The 14,743-nt window shown below is 43.6% G+C and overlaps 1 protein-coding gene across 3 annotated transcripts in view; it reads right to left on the minus strand.

Moving 5' to 3' along the window:
* TMC5 (transmembrane channel like 5) overlaps nucleotides 1-3,796 on the minus strand; it is an 80,856-nt gene extending 77,060 nt beyond the window's left edge. For 2 of the 3 annotated variants that reach the window (XM_006073932.4, XM_006073931.4), the window contains exon 1: nucleotides 3,501-3,796. The gene's annotated coding sequence lies outside the window, so the exon portion shown is untranslated. Of the gene's footprint in view, nucleotides 1-3,449 lie in introns of all 3 variants that reach the window. The other variant, XM_025274721.3, reaches the window with a different exon arrangement.
* Nucleotides 3,797-14,743: the final 10,947 nt, after the last annotated feature.

Here is a 14,743-nt window from a genome sequence, read left to right on the forward strand (position 1 = left end):
AGAGAGAGACAGGCTTTACAAATTGTCTGATCAAGGAAAGGACTAAAAATGAGAGGAGCTAGGTGGTGATCTCCAGGAAGAGGGCTTTATTTGTTCCAGAACCCTCATTCCTAGGGTAAGTGACAGTACCTGGCAGCATGTGACTCAAGGAAGAACTGGACTGCAGGCTCCTGCCAGGCAGTATAGAGCTGAAGCAAATTGGAGTCCGGGGCAAAAGTATTGCAGAGAAGAGCCAATTTTGACTCCATTATGGAACTGTTTCTTTGACTCACTTTTCCCTGCTGTTGTTATTATAATCATACATAATGGCCTGCCTCTGAGGACCGTGCCCCTCTGCCTGACTATTGGACTAAAGTGCCTTTGTTCAGCTCACAGGCTGAAATAAAGAAGAGATTAACACGTGCCTTCCAAAGGCTGGCCATTCCTGGAGATGCTCTGCAAGACTGATGGCCCTTTTTACTTCCTTACTGTCTCTCCCTCTCTATTCCGCCTTTTGACTTTTGTTCTTCACCACTTCTCTCTCTGGTTCTACAAAAGAACTTGGTATCCAGACCCCAACAAGATGGCTATTATGAGACATTAGTCTGCCATCTTCTCTGTCAGCTGGCTTTCTGAATAAAGTCATATTCCTTGCTTCAACATCTCATCTCTTGGATTCATTGGCCTGTTGTGCGGCAAGCAGAGTGAATTTGGACTAAGTAAAAAAAGGACAAATCAGTAATTCTTTCGTAAATCGTACTCAGTCCCTTTAGTCTTGTCCTACTCTTTATTAATTTCCCTGTTTCTTTTGCTATAAAATGAGATAATTATAACTATATAAGGGACTAACATTTATTATCACATTGGTTTTATCCTACATATGTTAATTATATTTAATACTCATGGCAGCCCTGTGATTTATGTATATTAAAATCATCCCATTTTACAGATGAATCTTTTGAAGTTGTGTTGTTCAGGCATGTCCAACTCTTTGCAACTCCATGGACCGAAGCACACCAGGCTTCCCTGTCCTTCACTATCTCCCAGAGTTTGTTCATACTCATGTCCATTGAGTCAATGATACCATCCAACCATCTCATCCTCTGTCGCCCCCTTTCTCCCCCTGCTCTCAATTTTTCCCAGCATCAGGTCTTTTCCAATGAGTTGGCTCTTCACGTCAGGTGGCCAAAGTAGAGTGTTCAAGTAGCTTGGCCAGAGGTCACAGAGCTAGAAAATGTCAGAGGCAGGACTGGAACCCAGACAGGCTGGCTTTGGAGCCCAGGTTCCATGGATGACTAGAGCTGGGGCTTAGCACAGTGTCTAGCACAGAACAAATTAATGACTCTGATTATAAATGGATGACTGATTATACCAAAAGGCTAGGATCCCTGCCCCTGCCAACTGCCCACATCAAAGGATGGAGTTCCCCAGGCAGAGAGCACAGTGGTCTTCCCATTATATGCCAGCTTTCCTGTCCCCAGAAACTGCCCTGGAACACTTAAGGGAAACACCTGATCTATCAGAATGAAAAGCTCTTCAAGGATTTGATGGGTGAAAATCCCAGGAGACTCTCAAGATGAGAAGGGGTCAAGGAAAGGGCACTTATTTAGTCTTCCTTGAAGAGTTTTACCTGCACATCAGCAGATCCTAAGGGTAGGAATAGAAAAGAACACCACACATCCAACAATAGGAGCAACAGCTGGCATTTATCATGTGCCAGACACTGTGCAAAATGTTTTTGAGACAGTTCAGATTATCCTTTCAATAACCCTATGAGGTCCTATTATTGTGCCCATTCTACAGATGATGGAACTGAGGCTCGCAAAGTGACTTGCCAAAGTCCCAGAGCTGGAAATCACTTCGAGATGATATTTGAATGCAGCTCTAGCTAGAACAACCACCACATAACTGTCCTTGCTACCTGAAATCCTCCCCAAAGCCCATCTGCTGCCATGGGAATCAACTGAAGCAGGAAGGACTCAGCACCCCCTTTGTGTAACAAAAATGGTAACAGATCCTGCCTTTGTCTCTTTGTATACTAGATGGGCAGCGGGATGCCAGGTGACACCTTTCCCTCTGCACTGAGCAAGGGGGCTTCTTAGGAATATTCCAGAGGGCAAACAGGAGCCTGGCTCTGTGGATCACACAGAAGGCAGGAAAGCTCCTTGGTAACCTCGCCCCCCTGACTCTCCTTCCCACTCCCTAGTGGGCAAACATAGCATGTATTGTAACAGATGTTTATTGAGTCCCTGCTAAGCACCAGGCATTATTCTGAGAGTTTTATCTTCATTTAATCCAGACAAAAACGATATGGGATAGGTATCATCACTGTCCCTATTTTGTGAATAAGGAAACTGAGGCAGAGAAGAATTAAATAACTTGCCACACTCACCCTATTAGAAAGTGATGGAACCTGGACTGGGCATCAGAACTACAGAGACTTTATGATCAAACAGACCTGGGTTCAAATGTTGACTCCTCTACCAGCCACCGGCGTGACATTCCCTAAGTTGCCTAACCTCTCTGAACCTTGGTCTCCTCATCAGGAATATAGGGACACCAAGGATTATGGTAAAGGATAAAAAGTAATATGTGTTCCTTACTCACGGGACAAATGTTTATTTAGCATCTACTGTGTGCCAGGCACTAGGGCTGTACCTGCAAACAAAACAGGGGGGAGAAAGTCCTACCCCTGTGGCATGCACACTTTAGCAGGGAGGCACTTACATGTTAGCTCAGTTAATCCTCACAATAACCCCATAGGTTAGGTACTATTATACCCATTTCACAGATAGCGAGTAGGGGTCTCAGAAGCAGTTTATCCCCACCTCCACTTCATCCTTCTAGGAAATAGTGGGACCTGGATTAGACCTTAAAGTCCAGCCTCTGGAGTTTGATTTCCTGGCTTCGAATCCTGCTATTTCCATCTCACAGCTGTGGGCAAGCTTCTAAAGCTGTCAGAGCCCAAATCTCCTTCTGGGAAAAATGGAACCAGGAGACCCTAACTCGCGAGATTATCCGAGGGGAAACAATGAAGTCTATTTAGGAAGCCTTTTCATAACTGTTCATGGGGTTCTCAACACGCAGAAGGCCGTCTTTTTTTTTTTTTTTTTAAACTAAGATGGAAACAGGCGCGTAGAGACAGTAACTAATTTAACTAAAGGCACACAGAGCATAAACAGTGTGATCCCTGGGAGACTTTTCCTACCGCGGAAGTCCGCGCGCGGCTGCCTGGAGCTAGAGCCAATGTCTTGAGTCCCTACTGCCCATTTCCCGTCCCTGGATGGTTCTTCCCCCTTTCTCGTATCCCACCCCAGCTCTCTCCCCTCTCCCCGCCGCGGCTGCACCTGCGGCCCTAGCCGCCGCAGCCCCGCGTTAGGGACACGCCCCACTGGGGAGAGGGCTACCTCCTCTACCTCCTCTCGGAGCCGGGAAGAGGGCTCCTCCACGCCGCCCGACTCGGCGGATACCTGGGAAGGCAGCCCCAGCGTCCGCCCCGCGACCTGGAGAGCTGGCCTCACCTCCCACCGGCGTTCGCGTCCCCTGCGCCCGGCGCTCCCGCCGCCGCCGGGTTGGCTCAGCCGCGAGGAGCGTGAGTGACCCGCGGGCAGCGGGTAGGGTGTGTGTGTCCCTGCAGCCTCGCCGAACTTCCTCCTGGAGGGCCGACTACTTTTTTTCCTGGAATTGAGCCAGGTTCTTCTGAGCGCTGGGTTAGCACACCTGATGGCATCCGAAACCTCTCTTCACGGCCCTGAGTCTGCATTTATTCTTTGCTTCCATTGAGCAAACCTTACGGAGCGCCCACCAGATGCCGTGCGTGCTTCGGGCACCCAGGGGACCCGGAGGGTGTGCTGGCTAGGGCTCCGCTCTCCAGAACGTTGGCCATTCGCCACATGTGGTTATAGAGCACGTGAAATTGTGGCTCCAAAGACTGAGACGTGTTTAAGACGTAGGACCAAAAAAAAAAAAAAAAAAAAAGGAGGGGGGGGGGTTAAAAAAAAAAAAGGCAACTCATTAACAAGTGTTAAATTCAATGTTAAAATGAATATTTTGGATACAGTTTTTTAATTGAAATTATTACTAATTACACCTGTTTCCCCTTTTCTAAACTACAGCTGCTTGAATATTTAGAATTCTGTGTCTCCTATTATACTTCTATTGGATAATCCTGATCTGGGGCAGGAATTCACAGCATGTTCCCAAATAACCTGTCCCAATTCTCCCTTCTAGAAATTATTCAGCCCTTCCTTATTTCCTCCAGGAAACACATGGGGGAAATCTAGTGTGTACCAAGTGTGAAGCTTGTGTTGAAATCTGAAACTGGTCGTGGTACACAGAGGCAAGAGAAGGCCAGAGAAACAGGCAGGTCTAACAAGCAGGAGAACCCACCTGTGAAGGTGAGAAATGGAGTATTTCCTGCCAGACTAATAAATAAGGCGGTCACAGTCATCAGTGATTCCAGCCCACCAGGGCTGGAGAAGAATACCTGTAATCCAGAGGCCATTGGGCTGCAGCCACTCCCCGTGGTGAGCACTGAGGAAAAATGCAGGCTAAGCAGGGTACTAGCCCCAGATAGCTGAGATGCATATGAAAGGAGTGATTTCAGTAAGCCCAGACACTTGCATCGTCCCAAACACAGAAAAGTGCTAAATTCCTTAACTTGGGATATCTGGTTTTCTTTAATTCACAAAACCACTTTTGATGTTCAGACTACCTGCCCTTTGTTGCAAACTTCTATATGAATTGACCCCTTCCCCCCACCCCCAGCCTCCTCAGAGCAGTTCTTTCAGGGTTACTTGAGATGTTGTCCCCAAGCTTGAAGTCCTAAAATTTCCCACCAAATAGAACATAACTCTCAACTTTTAGGTTGTGACTATCTTTTTAGTTGACAGAGGATTGTCTTGGCCGCTGCAAGATCTCCACAGGTACCTGCCAGAATCTTAATGGTTTATAGAAAGACCTCAACCAGCTTCAGTCAGGTGCATTGTCCTGATGGTCTCAACAGCATCTTATTCTGTCAATGTTGCCTTCTTGAAACCAGCTCCTACCATGGGAAGGGCAGGCAGAATGTTCATTCCAAGGATGGCAGGGAGGGTGGCAGGGGCTGGGGAAGTGAGAAGCCTCCAACTGTCCAGTCCAGCTCTCTGGTCATCTAGTCATCACATCCTCTCCATGGCCTTCTCCAACAGCCAGACCCTGGAGGAACAGAGTAGTAAACAAAACAGATGCTACCAATGGCCTCATAGAGCTGACTGCCAGGTCAGATGAGAGAGGGCTGGCAAATAAAATGCACAGTGACTGGAAAGGACAAGCTAAGTAGTGGGGGAAATATTTGCAAATCATATCCCCGATAAAGAGTTAATATCGAGAACATATAAAGAAGTCCTACAACTCAACCACCACTACCACTACCACAACAAAAAACAAATAACCAGATTTAAAAATGGACAGAAGCTTGAATAGGCATTTGTTTGAAGAAGATATACAAATGGCCAATAGTCGTATGTTCAACATCGCTAATCATTAAGAAATGCAAATCAAAACCACAATGAGATATCACCTCGTATCTATTAGGACAGCCACTGTAAAAAAAAAAAAGAATGAAAATTAAAAGTGTTGGTGAGGATGTTGTTGGTCAGTTGCTCAGTCATGTCCGACTCATGCATGTACAACTGAAGCATGCCAGGCTTCCCTTTCCTTCACCATCTCCCGGAGCTGGCTCAAACTCATGTCCATTGAGTCAGATATGGAGAAATCAAAGCCCTCGTGCACTGTTACTGAGAATGTAAAATGGTGCAGCCATTTGGAAACCTGTATGGGAGCTCCTTGGTTTCCCAGGTGGTGCTAGTGGTAAAGAACTCGCCTTCCAATGCAGGAGATGTAAGCTATGTGGGTTCAATCCCTGGGTCAAGAAGATCCCCTGAAGGAGGGCATGGCAACCCACTCCAGTATTCTTGCCTGAATAATCCTAAGGACAGAGGAGCTTGGCGTGCTACAGTCCATAGGGTCGCAAAGAGTCAGACATGACTGAAGCGACTTGGCACACAGCACGCATGCATGGAAGTTCCTTAAAAATTAAAAGTAGAACTACCATATGATCCAGCAATCTCACTTCTGGGTACACATCTAAAAGAATTCAAGGCAGGATTTCAAAGAGGTATTTGCACACCCATGTTCACTTATTCATAATAGCCAAGAGGTAGAAGCAAACCAAATGTCCATCAACAGATGAATGGATAAATAAAATGTGTTATATGCACACAATGAAGTATTATGTTCAATATTCAATATTTTAATAATCTATAATGGAAAAAGAATCTGAAAAAGAACACACGTGCACACACACACACATACATATAAATGAATCATTTTGCTCTATACCTGGAGCACTGTAAATCAGTCATCCCTAGATTAAAAAAATATGAGGAAAAAAGAAAAGGAAAGTCTAGTACATGCTACAACATTTATGAACCTCAAGAACACTATTCTGATTGAAATAAAAATAAACCAGTTACAAAAGGACAAATAGTGTATCATTCCCTTCACATGAAGTATCTTAAGTAGTCCAAATCATAGAAACAAACTAGAAAGTGCTGGGAAGACAGAGGCGGGCAGAGGGAAAATTATAGAGTTTGGCAGGTATAGACTTTCAGTTTCACAAGATGAAAAAGTTCCAGAAATCTGTTGCTAAACAATATGAATATACTTAACTCTGCTGAACTATACACTTTTAAATGGTTAAGATGGCTAATATAGTAAGTTTTTTGTTCTTGGTTTAGCTGCTAAGTCATGTCCAACTCTTTTGCCACCCCATGACTGTAGCCCACCAGGCTCCTTCTGTCCATGGGATTTCCCAGAATCTAATGAGAGAGCACATATAATAAGTTATGGTATATATACAGTGCCCACTGTATCCTAAGTAAGAGCTATATAAGTGCTTGTTAAATACAATTTATTTACATACTGTGATACATTGCAAAAAAAAAATGGTCCTTAATTCCTCCCATTCCTATAAGCATAGTGTTTTGCAATGTGACCTTTCAGAATCAGAATCAAAAGTAGGGTGCATCGAACTTAGACTGATGATCTATCTCACATACTAGAGTGGTTTGCCATTTCCTTCTCCAGGGTATCTTCCCAACCCAGGGATTGAACCTGAGTCTCCTGCATTGGCAGGTGAGTTCTTTATCACTAGCCAGCAGGGAAGACCAGTAAGTTACCACAATTTAAAAAGCTATGTGATGATGTAAATTCAACTGTGATTATTACAAAAGAGGTGGGTGCTGTAAGAATTTGTATTTGGAGGGATTTAGTGGGTGTCAGGGAAGACTTTCGTAAGAAAGTAATGGCTCACTTAGTTAACCTTGGAGTCAGTTAAATGGGGTGGGGAGAGCATGTGCCAAGGGAGTAGCGCATGTAAAAACCCAAGGCGACAGGTCACATAATGAGTCTGAATTTATTTTACATAGTGCAGTTCTGTTGAATTTTCCTGCTCAAAGAAAGAATCCATGATAATGAAAACAGTAACAGTCAAGATGTGTTGAAACTTAATTCACTTGGTAATAATTAATTAAAGTAAATGTAAAGTGCGGAGATTCTGAACCCGACTACTTGGGTTCAAATTCCAGTTCTGCTGTATCTTTACTAGCTTCATAATCTTGGGCAAGTTACTAAGTCCCTGTGTCTCAGTTTTGTTGCTGTTGCTGTGCCATGCTCAATCGTGTTTGACTCTTTGCAACCCCGTGGACTGACTGTAGCCTATCAGATGCCTCTGTCCATGGAATTTTCCAGGCAAGAATACTGAATTGTGTTGCCCTTTCCTACTCTGGAGGATCTTCCCAACCCAGGGATCAAATCCACATCTCCTGCATCTCCTGCATCGGCAGGCAGATTCTTTGCCACTGAGCCACCTGGGTATCCAAGTGCCTCAGTTTCCTCATCTGTAAAATGGGGATAATATCATGACCTACCACCTAGGGCTGGTGTGAGGATCTAATGAGGGAGCATATATAATAAGTTATGGTATATATACAGTGCCCACCGTATCCTAAGTAAGAGCTATATAAGTGCTTGTTAAATACAATTTATTTACAAACTGTGATACATTGCAAAAAAAAAATGGTCCTTAATTCCTCCCATCCCTATAAGCATAGTCTTTTGCAATGCAACCTTTCAGAATCAGAATCAAAAGTAGGGTGCATCGAACTTAGACTGATGATCTATCTCACATATGGTAATATACATGTTTCGATGCTATTCTCTCAAATCATCCCACCCTTGCTTTCTCCCACAGAGTCCAAAAATCTGTTTTTTACACCTGAACCTCTTTTGCTGTCTCGCATATAGGGTCATCATTACCATCTTTCTAAATTCCATATATATGCGTTAATATACTGTATTGGTGTTTTTCTTTCTGACTTACTTCACTCTGTATACTAGGCTCCAGTTTAATCTACCTCATTAGAACTGCTTCAAGCGAGTGGGAAGGGGGTTCAGGATGGGGGACACATGTACATCTGTGGCTGATTCATGTCAATGTATGGCAAAAACCACTGCAATATTGTAAAGTAATTTGCCTCCAATTAAAATAAATAAGTTAATTTTAAAAATTAGAAAAGTAGGGCGTGTCCTGAGCTCAACAAAGCAAACACTGATCCCTGCAGTTCTCTCCTCTAGCCTGTTCTTTCCTCAATCGCCCCTCCATCTATGTCTTTCCAATTTTTGCTCCCCACATCTGCTCTGTTTGGAGAAGGAAATGGCAACTCACTCTAGTATTCTTGCTTGGGAAATCCCATGGACAGAGGAGCCTGGTGGGCTATAGTGCATGAGGTTGCAAGACGGACACGACTGAGCAACTGAAGCACCAAAAGCATCTGCTCTGTCAGGGTGGCCCAGCTTTAAGTGGTGTCAGAATCTGACCACTTCCCACTCTTTCCATACTGCTGCCTCCTTGGTCCAGCCGCTATCATCTCTTGATCACTGCACCGACCTCTCCACGGTCTCCCTGTGACGACCCTCGTCCTCCACAGTCTGTTCTCAAGCCAGCAGTCAGGGTGCTGCTGCGAAGGCACAGTTAGGTCCTGCCCCTCTTCTGCTCACTCCTGTAGTGGCTCCCACCTGACCCAGAGCAAATACCAAAGTCCCTACAATGGCCTGAGAGGCCCCTGGTGCTCTGACCCATCACCCCTCTCACCTCATCCCCCACTGTTCCCCACTTGGCTCATCAACTCCATCACAGTGGCCTTTCCTGTTGGAGAGCGCTGTCCAGCACCTCCTTGCTCTCGATCATTCCAGCACCAGATTGCCACAGGGCTGTTGCACTCATTGTTTCCTTGCCTAGAGCAACATTTCCACAGAGATCTACATCACCAACACCCTCAACTCTCACGACAGACTCGAAAATCCGTCTTCCTTGTCCCTCTAGTTACATCTGCATCTTGCAGATGGAAATAAACTAGCCCCCAAATGCAATAAGGACCCTGCAGCCCATGATTAATTGTTTGCTCACCATCATCATCTTTAACTTTGTGAGCATGCCCCTTACATATGTGTACATCGCTTTACAGTCTGCAAAGCACTTTCACCCCCTTTATCACATTTGATACCTACACACAATCCCATGAGAGGGATATTAGTGGACTGGGGGTCACACTACCCCCAGGCCCCAATTTCCTTTTGTTTTTCTTTATATTTTTAATTGAAGTATAGTTGCTGTACAATACAGTGATTCACAATTTTTAAAGGGTATACTTCATTTGTGTTATAAAATTTTGGCTATATTCCCCATGCTATGCAACAGATCCTTGTAGCTCATTTTATACCTAATAGTTTGTACCTCTTACTCCTTTGCCACATCTTGCTCCTCCCCTTTCCTGTTCCCCACTGATAACCACTAGTTTGTTCTCTAAATCTGTGAGTCTGTTTCTTTCATTTTATAGTCACTGGTTTGTTGTGTTTTTTAGGTTCCACATACAAGTGATGCTGCTGCTGCTGCTAAGTCGCTTCAGTTGTGGCCAACTCTGTGCGACCCCATAGACAGCAGCCCACCAGGCTCCCCCGTCCCTGGGATTCTCCAGGCAACAACACTGGAGTGGGTTGCCATTTCCTTCTCCACATATAAGTGATATCATACAGTATTTGTCTATCTTTGTCTGACTTATTTCACTTAGCATAATGCCCTCCAGGTCCATCCATGTTGCTACAAATGGCAAAATTTCATTCTTTTTATGGCCAAGTAGTATTCCATTGTGTGTGGTATGTGTGTGTGTATTTCACATCTTCTTTATCCATTCAGCTATTGATGGACAGTTAATTTGCTTCTGTATCTTGGCAATTATAAATAATGCTGCTACAACACTGGAGCGCACAAATCTTTTCAGATTAGTGTTTTTGTTTTTCAGATACATATCCAAGAGTGGAAATAGTCTCCACCCCAATTTCTGATGGAGAAATAGATAAAACAAGGGGATTTGCTCAGGACCAATTTACTCAGTAGAAAAGAACTGTGATTCAGCTATGTCTTCTAACTCTGATAAAGGCATATTCATCTCAAGTAGAAAGGCTATGTGTGCAGGAGTTAGACCTGCAAGCTGTGGAGTTTGGACAGAAAAGACTTTGAAACTTGCCTCCGACACTGTCTAGCTGTATGACATTGGGAAAGTTGCTAACCCTCTCTGTGTCTCCATTTTCTCAATCATCAAATGGGCTAATAAGAGTACCTGCCTCATAAGGTTGTTCTGTGGGTTGAATAGGATGAGATCTGGAATGTTATGATTAGTTAGTTTTTGTTTTTTTTTTTTAAAGTAAGCATGTTATTTTGTGTCCTTTCAAGTACTTTTTTGAGTTGCCCCCAACTGTGCCCAGATTTCTTCAGCTAATCTGATAGGGAGGGACTGGAATATATGACACCATCTATTTTAAAAGTGGTGAAACTAAGCCTCCTGGTCACAAAAGGGATTTGATTCAGTGCTTTGGGGAGAGTGGCTGTGAAACTTCCATAGGAACCAGAAGGCAGGCTCCCCAGGGTCAAAGCAGAGCTGTTGCCCGCCAACCCTACCCCCTCCACCTCCAGAGCACTCATTATGTCCAAGACATGATTTTATTCTGCCGTCTCCAGAGAGGAAGGTGTTTACACACTGCAGGGATGTTTCCAGTGAATAGAGTAGCAGGGAGTCTCCAGAAGTAGGTCTGTGCTCAGCGCAAAGGCTGCTATCTGCTGTCTCCCGTTCACCTGTGCCCCCTTGTGGGCAGTCCCGGCAGTCTGTCCAGAAGGTGCTGCAGGGGAAAGGGAACCAACCTAGACTGCTTTTCTCAGGCTGAGAGCCCACCAGGCACTTGAGGTCATGTGTGACTTCATTTGGGCTTCCCAGGTGGCACTAGTGGTAAAGCGTTTGCCTGCCAATGCGGTAGACCCAGGTTCGATCCCTGGGTAGGGAAGATCCCCTGGAAGAGGAGCTGAAAACCCACTCCAATATTCTTGCCTGGAGAATTCCCACGGACAGAGAAGCCTGGCAAGCTACAGTCCATAGGGTTACAAAGAGTCAGATACGACTGAAGTGACTTAGCACTCATGCTCTCATGATCCCATTTAACATCTCCATGAGGTAGCTTTAAATAGATGGAGATTGAGGGATAGAGAAGGAATACAAAGAAAAATGAAACTTTCCCAAAGACACATCACTAGTAAACAGCAGAGCCAGTGTTCAAATCCAGGCTTGTCTTGACCTTGGAACTTGCAGATTTCCCCCAATACTCACATCAATGCCTTGAAATGGAGTCAAACCAAGTGATCTGTTTGGGCATCAAACTTTGTCACAATTTCATTATTCTATCGCACACGGAATCACAAATTATGAAAACATCCCCCCAATCCCTAGAAAAAAAATCCCCTAGTGGTCAGACACTAGGGAATAGAATGAGACTAGGCAATGGCACCCCACTCCAGTACTCTTGCCTGGAAAATCCTATGGATGGAGGAGCCTGGTAGGCTGCAGTCCATGGGGTCGCTGAGGGTGGGACACGACTAAGCGACTTCACTTTCACTTTTCACTCTCATGCATTGGAGAAGGAAATGGCAACCCACTCCAGTGTTCTTGCCTGGAGAATCCCAGGGACGGGGGAGCCTGGTGGGCTGCCGTCTATGGGGTCGCACAGAGTCGGACACGACTGAAGCGACGCAGCAGCATCAGCAGCAGCAGACTGACGGATATCTAAATGCACTGATGTAACATGCATGATTTCCAAGATAAACTGGTCCACCAATTTCTAAACCACTGACTTACATACACTAGAATCCCATCTTTTCAAAATCAGCATGGTGGCTCAGTGGTAAAGAATTTGCCTGCCAATCAGGAGACACGAGTTCAGTTCCTGGGTCTGGACAATCCCCTGGAGAAGGAAATGGCAACTCACTCCAGTATTCTTGCCGGGGAAATCTCATGGACAGAGGAGCCCAGGGGGCTACAATCCATGGGGTTGCAAGGAGTTGGACAGGACTTATCAACTAAACAACAACAACAATAACATGTGTGTAAGTTAAGATAAAGTGGTCAGAAGAACACAAGCTTAAAAGTGGTTACTTCTGGAGAGGGAAACAGGATAGGGTATGAAGAAGGATGTTAGTTTTTATTCTTGTTTCTGTGTCATTGGAAACAAGTATGTTTATACATATTTCTGAAAAGTTGAACAAACATTCTTTTCTTTTTTTTTTTGGCTGCTCCACACTGCATGTGGGATCTTAGTTCCCCAACCAGAGATTGAATCCATGTCCTCTGCATTGAAAGTACAGAGCCTTAACCACTGGAAGTGGACTTCAGGGAAGTCCATGAACAAGCATTATTATTTTTATAAATTCAAAAGACAGTTTTATTTTAAAAAGCAATATTACCCCAATGTTCATCGCAGCACTGTTTATAATAGCCAGGACATGGAAGCAACCTAGATGTCCATCAGCAGATGAATGGATAAGAAAGCTGTGGTACATATACACAATGGAGTATTACTCAGCCATTAAAAAGAATACATTTGAATCAGTTCTAATGAGGTGGATGAAACTGGAGCCTATTGTACAGAGTGAAGTAAGCCAGAAAGAAAAACACCAATACAGTATACTAACACATATATATGGAATTTAGAAAGATGGTAATGATAACCCTGTATGCAAGACAGCAAAAGAGACACAGGTGTATAGAACAGTCTTTTGGACTCTGTGGGAGAGGGAGAGGGTGGGATGATTTGGGATAATGGCATTGAAACATGTATAATATCATATATGAAACGAATTGCCAGGTTCAATGCAGATACAGGATGCTTGGGGCTGGTGCACTGGGACAACCCAGAGGAATGGTATGGGGAGGGAGGTGTGAGGGGGGTTCAGCATGGGGAACACGTGTATACCCATGGAAGATTCATGTTGATACAATACAATATTGTAAAGTAATCAACCTCCAATTAAAATAAATAAATTTATATTAAAAAATAAATAAATAAAAGGCAATATTAAGCTGAAAATCCAGATGATTCTGAGGGGCATCCTAAGTTAAAGATTGAAAGATTATTATCTTACAAATGGCAATGAAAAGGAACAGGACCTTATGGTTCTTGTCCCTATGTTCTCAGCCCACATTTTGTCTGTGAAAAAAACTTTAACCAAGGAATAAGTTTAATCAGAGAAGTAAGAAATGCAGAGACCAAGAAAAGCAGTCAAACAGGACAAAACAATAATAATTTAGTCAGTATGGGGCTTCCCTGGTAGCTCAGCTGGCAAAGAATCTGTCTGCAATGCAGGAGACCCTGGTTCAATCCCTGGGTCGGGAAGATCCACTGGAGAAGGGATAGGCTACCCATTCCAGTATTCTTAGGCTTCCCTGGTAGCTCAGCTGGTAAAGAATCTGCCTGCAATGTGGGAGACCTGGGTTCCATCCCTGGGTTGGGAAGATCCCCTGGAGAAGGGAAAGGCTACCCACTCCAGTATTCTTGCCTGGAGAATCCCATGGACAGAGAAATCTGGCTGGCTAAAGTCCATAGGGTCGCAGAGTCTGACACAACTGAAGCGACTTAGCAAGCACACAAGTACATACCATAAATGCAAGTTGTTACGAAAGTAAGTTCTAAGTGTTCTCATCAGAAGGAAAAATTTTTTGTCCTATTTTTAAAATTTTGTATCTATATGAGATGATGGATGTGCCCTAAACCTATTGTAATCATTTTATCATGTAAATAAGTCAAACGCTTATGTTGTACACTTTGAGCTTATACAGTGCTGTGTGTCAATTTATCTCAATAAAACTGGGAGGAAAAAAATTTGTTCAGTATTTTCATGTTTTTCTATTACGAGTTTGATGCAAAATGAAACATAGGGCTAAAGCACAGGTGTCCAATAATATGTTTTAAAATAACTTTCATTTCTTGACTATGAATGCAATTTTGTAGGAAAGTTAGAAAATACAGAAAAACAATAAGAAAAAAACAACTTCTACTAAAAATAACTGCTAATGTATTGGTGTGGTTGTTCTAATTTATATACAAACATGTACACACACATTTTTACTAAAATAGGATTATATCTTTTATAGTCTTTATTTCTTTTTATATTTGGTTCCCTTTTTTTTTTTCACTCAAATACTGGGAAAATTTTTTCACCTCACTATGTGAATTCTTTTAAAATATCATTGTTAAGGGTTGGTTAGTATCCCTTACAAAGGATAATTGATCCAACTGATCTATTGGACATTCTTTTTTGTTATACATGTATGTGTGTGTGTGT

The sequence above is a fragment of the Bubalus bubalis genome, chromosome 24 (assembly GCF_019923935.1).
Source record: "Bubalus bubalis isolate 160015118507 breed Murrah chromosome 24, NDDB_SH_1, whole genome shotgun sequence".
NCBI classification, from domain to species: domain Eukaryota; kingdom Metazoa; phylum Chordata; class Mammalia; order Artiodactyla; family Bovidae; genus Bubalus; species Bubalus bubalis.